This window comes from Syzygium oleosum, unplaced genomic scaffold, assembly GCF_021117445.2.
Source record: "Syzygium oleosum isolate NSW1041296 unplaced genomic scaffold, Sole_v2.1 Sole_v2.29, whole genome shotgun sequence".
NCBI lineage: Eukaryota > Viridiplantae > Streptophyta > Magnoliopsida > Myrtales > Myrtaceae > Syzygium > Syzygium oleosum.
Window position 1 is genome coordinate 1,660,025 of NW_026607513.1, and position 6,000 is coordinate 1,666,024.

Genomic DNA, 6,000 nt, shown 5'->3' on the forward strand with positions numbered 1-6,000 from the left:
ATATAATTTTTCACGATACTTTGAAATTTGGATGATATTTCAAATTTTAAAGGAAATGTAAATACTTCTTACATATCTTTAAATGTAAATAAATAAGCCCATGTTTGACATCGCAAATATCTGAAATTTTTGTTCATTTTTACAATCAAGTACCTAACTTTTTTTTGTTCAATAAAATACTTTAACTTTTCAAAAATGAGTCAATGTGAGGCATTTGTTAGAATCGTGACGGAAAATGCCAATGTGGACTTTAGTGCCATTAAATAGCCATTACTTGTCCATATTGGCATCCGATGTGGCCTCTTGATATTATATCACATCAGCAAAGACTTATTGGACTAATAAAATTGTCTAAGTTGGCACTCTTTCTGTCTCTCCTCATCACCCAACACTTAAATAGATTTGGAATAATTTTTACTGAGCAAGCAAGCCACGTCACCCAGTGGTACTTAACTTTTTTCGAGTAAGCGAGCACAACGGCAAAATCACCTAACATGATAATTTGTTTAACGGAATCCTCACATTGAGTCAAATTTGAAAAGTTGAGGTACTTAATTGAACAATTCAAAAGTTCAGGTGCTCGATTTGTAAAATGGGTGAACGATCATATATTTGCGTTATCATTTACCCCAAGATTAAAAGTATCCTTGAAATAATGCATGTTTGACATTTTTTCCACAAAGAAATGCATGTTAGCCAATTGTCTTGAAACTCTTCCATGTTCACCTAATGCTTTAGCGGTTGTGTGGGTTATTGTCTAAACGACAATGACAAAACAAATAAAACCCATTGATACACATAGGAGCACCCTCTTTCCTCTCACATAATAGGGATATGCTAGATAGGGTCTAAAGGATTTTTTACAGCAATGGTAAATGGTTTAATAAGCTTTCGAATATATTCTCGTTATTCGAAAATTCCAGCTTACAATGCTCTTTTGTTATTCACTTTCCAGTTCTGCATCTATGTCGATTACTATATACATGTACATGTCATCTCCTCCAACCTTAACATTCGAAAAGATTATCGTAGGAATAATGTTAGACTAGATCAGGCGAATAGGCCACACCAGGCATGGGAATTGCCCGTGCCGGCCCATGTGCCGAGGCCGGGCACATTATGTCTGGCCTTTTTTTTTTTTTGAGTTGATTCATGATTTCAAATTGTGGAGATTGTTGTCTTTGTGCCTCCACAAATGTCTTGTAATTCTCTAATCTCGAAGAATTTTCATAAGTCAATGCTTCTTCTTCTAGGTGGCTTGCCCAACTCAGGTACGGTGTCGCTCAAACCGGCCATTTGCTGCCTCGTTTCGCATATGACGTACTTTTTTTTTTATTTCATTCACAATATTTCATATCCAAGAAAAAAAATATATAATGTAGGAAGTGAAATTTATGGTTAAAAGTAAGGATTTTTCTTTAAATAAAGGTATAAAAGTAGGAATAGATATCCTTACTTATTCAAATTGCTCAAAGTAGGAGTAGAAATAACTGATGTGTTTTTATGGAAAATGCTTATCGTATTATGCTTTTGCCAAATTACGAACCATTCACCCATAATATATAGTCAATTTTCAAATTGTTCTGTAGTTTCTAAAACATTACAACTAATCTGTCTCAAATATCATCTAGATGAAAACTTAGATTTTAAATTCAATTTGATGAGAAATTTCTTGGAGAAATCACCAAGAAATTACCAAACTTATTACGCGTGTGCCAATTCAGTTCTAAACCTTCTAATTTGGCCAATTGAATCCTAACTCTTTTGACAATCTGCCAATTTTGGCTGGAAATTGCTGACAGAGACGTCGACCGTCCTACATGGCATGGTCGACGCAAACGTTGACAATTTTTTAATAATTTTTTCTTTTTTTTCTTTCTTTGATTTTTCCCTTCTCTTTTCGCCAATAGCCGGTCGCGGGCCACCGGCCACAAGCGAGGATTGTCCTTGCCTGACACAGGCAAGGGTCGACCTCGCCCTCACAAGGCCACCGTGGCCTGGCGAGGGGGTCCCTCGCCGGCGCTCGCCCTTGATCAGGCAAGACCGAGCGATGCCAACTCTAATTGAAAGTTTTAGGACTGAATTGGCACAAATGCAATAGATTTAGGGCTTTTTTGGTAATATCCCCGAAATTTCTTATGTCTTATTAATAGATGGGCATAACCATAGTTTTAGGTAAATTATTCGTTAAAAGCACATAGATACATTGTTAGAGATTTGCTGAAAACATGGGATTTCATTTGATTATTGAATCGAGGCAAATTTGTTAATATTTATTGAAGGAGCTGATGGAAATGTGTATATCTCATATGATTTTCATTCACTATATCATCACCGGAGAAGATTACTTTTACACTCTCGTAATATGCGTGTCGGATCCGCATGAATGCCTTTTACTAATAATCACGCAACGGTATTCTTATTCTATGAACCAGATAATCACAGGAGCATACATGTCGTTCTCTCGGAGACTAATCTTCGAGGAGTGTGCACGTATGTTACCCTAACCAACATATTCAACAATTATCATTCGACGGGATGTGCTTGCAAAGCGTATTTCTTTCTCTGAGCCCAACAAAAAACACTTTTTATACCCACGAGTCCTCGCGAAATAATCACTTGCTATCACCGGAACAATGATCTAGACATCGCTTGCTTATTTAACTTTGCCAACTCAAAAAGTCAAGGAATTTCCTAATCTAAGATAGTTCAAGTAGGAACATATACAGAAACTCTCCATAAATATATGACAGATGATCAACCCCATATGCATTTCGACCGTAACAAGTAGGCTATGAAATCCAATACGCAAACTAGTTGGTCATTAATAAGAAGCATCTTTTGCATATGAAAAACATGGAGGGAGCGACCTGGCAAAGGCAATCCGAAGCAAGGATGTCAAAAATGGAAAAGAGCTATTGCGAAAGATAAACAGTCTATATTCGTCATTGGCCTTTAGGCTTACCTTTCTCAGCCTCCTCTCCGACCGGCCGGCCGATCGCATCCTCCTTGTCACGCCCCGAACCCCAACGGGCTCGCGACACCCCTTCGACGGTCGTATTAATCGCGACATCCCAGGACGCGTCGCCGACCCAAACGGAATACACAAGCGGAAGCGAAATATAAATAACCCAGACGATTAACCATGACCAGGGGATAGCACTAGCATAAAATCAATATGTGCATTTTATAAAAATACTTGGCAGATACAAACGGCAGAAACACGTTCATCAAAAAAAGGGGGTAAAGGTTGGGTAACCTACTTCACTATACAAAACGAGGGCAACCAAAAAGGTGGAATGAAACATCAAATGCCCAAAGTCACTCCCGGTCTCCGAACAGCACATGACGACTATCCGTCACTCCAGTCCTGAAAATGTTTAACAACGGGGGATGAGATAAATCTCAATAAGCAGACCCCTAAACCCCACATAGGCTAATGCGTACCCAGACAAGTTCAGCATGCAATCTAACCGATTACATATATATAAAATTCACATCAATGGACTTACCTCGCCATCCAATCACATACCCACACTGCACATTAGTCAAATCATGATAATGCAATAATATCCCAAAAGTACATCACAATCACTCGAACGACATACATACGTACGTTCACCCAATTTATCCATGCACAAAACACATGCGCATCCATCCAACTTTTTCACGACCCGGGTCAACACCCCACAGGTCAGCCCTCCGATCAATCCGGGCTCTGTCCCGGGTCAACACCCCACAGGACCTTTCACAAACAAACTTTCACACGACCCGGTCAACACCCCACGTGCCGCCCTCCGATCAATCCGGCTCGTCCCGGTCAACACCCCACGTGACCTTTCACAAACAAACTTTCACACGACCCGGTCAACACTCCTACGTGTCGCCCTCCGATCAATCCGGCTCGTCCCGGTCAACACCCCACAGACCTTTCACAAACAAACTTTCACATGACCCGGGTCAACACCCCACAGGTCCTTTCTCACAACCCGGGTCAACACCCCTCAGGTTGGCAGCCCTCCGATCGATCCGGGCTTGGTCAAGCAAATACATACGCCACATAATTCAATCAATTACCATGTCAATCACATTCAAATATCGTTATATTATGCTCAATCGTCACTCATTCTAGTCACATCAAGCCACAGTTCACATAATAGGCGTCAATCTAACCACGAACAAACAACACGAATCGTCACCAAGCGGACGTTAAATCATACAAGAACATCCAATGAACTTAACATAATTTTCAGCAATAATGACCACCAATCCAGCCATGATTTCAACAATAAACCACCTCATTTCGGCCCACAATCCGACCCATTCACTCGCCCCGAAATCCGCCACCAATTTAGCATCAACCGACACAAAAATCAGCATTAAACCGTCATAAAATCAGCACCAAACAGCCGCACAATTAGCCTCACTAGCACGCCATTCCGATATAACATAGCTAATATTTCGTTCCATAGATTACCCAACATCGGCTCATCGAACTGGCCATTCCTCGAGCCAAAAATCAATCATAAATCTCGCAATGACCAACCACTAAACAGTCAAGATTCCGCCCGCACATTGCTCCACTCGACTCATAAAACAACCTATCACGATCACCATTCGAAAATCGCCGCACCAGCCATCGAATCCTCCCCCTCAATTCAGCCACAAATAAACAACTCGAACAATCGCCAATCGAGCATTGAATCACACAAACAACTAATAAACTCGACATAATTTTCCAGCATTATGCGACCTTCAAACCAGCCATAAAATCAGCGATAAACCACCTCGATTCAGCCCATACTCCGGTCCATTCGTTCACCTCGAGCCAACCCACAATTCAGCCACCAAGTCGCACTAAACGGCCATTAAATCAGCCCCGAACAGCCCCTAATCAGCCGCCAATCTCACCATAAACGACCCCTAAACAAGTCTAATAATACGCAAGGTCCTAGACAAGGTTTAGGGTGTCGCTTACCTCGACTTGAGCAAGAAAACGGGGCTGGGCAGCGGGGGAAATCGCTGGGACAGCCGCAGCGGCGGCGATCGGCGAGGCTCTCGAACACGGCCGGGCGATGGCGGCGGCAAGGGAGCTCCGGCTGAGGCGGCAGCAGTTCGGCGGCAGAGGGGCAAGCGGGGGCCTCGCCGGAGCAGCAGCGAGCTCCGGCGTTCGAGCGGCGGCCCACGGCGAGCGACGGGAACGAGGGGCGGTGAGGGCGGGAAACGGGAGGAGGAGCGGTGGCGAACGGGGAAGGGGGTAGTCTTCGGGTGGCCGGCCAAGCGGTGGGGTGGCGGTCGGTGGCCGAGGCGGCGACGGTTAGGCAGGCTGGCGGCGAGCACGCCGGTGCGGCTAGATCAGCCCAGTGGAGGAAAGAGAGAAGGGACGGGAGAGATGGGAACGGTCGGGCTCGGGACGATCGGCGGTACGGACGGTGACTCCGGGTCGACGGGAACGCCGGCCGGACGGGCGGTGAGGCGCGCGGCGGCGGACGGCGGCGCGGTGGAAGGCACGCGCGCAGAAGGGAGGAAAAACCAGATCTGGAGCAGGGGAGGAGACCCCGGCTGGGCGGGCGCGGACGGACGGGCGCGCGGCGGTCGAGCTAGTTGGCGACGGCGGCGGCGCGGTGGCGAGGCGAGCTCGGGCGGTCGGCGTCGGGCAGCAGACACACGAGCGGAACCGGTCGGGGCCGAGGAGGAAGAAAGGAAGAAGAAGAAGAAGAAGAAAGGAGGAAGAAGGAGAGAGAAAGAGAGAGAGAGAAGAAAAGGGACATGCGGGCGAGGGGGAGAGAACGTGCGCGTAGGGGAGGGGGCGGCAGGAGGAGAGAGAGAGAGAGAGAAATAGAATAAGAAATAATTTGAACATTCAAATATTATTTGCAAACCGATGGTCCAAATTCAAAACCGAAAACGATCTACCGGTCCAAAATAAGCCTCGCATATAAAAAGGGACAAAGGCCAAATTAATTAGACCAAATTATAACGAGGGAGGTCTACTAGTCC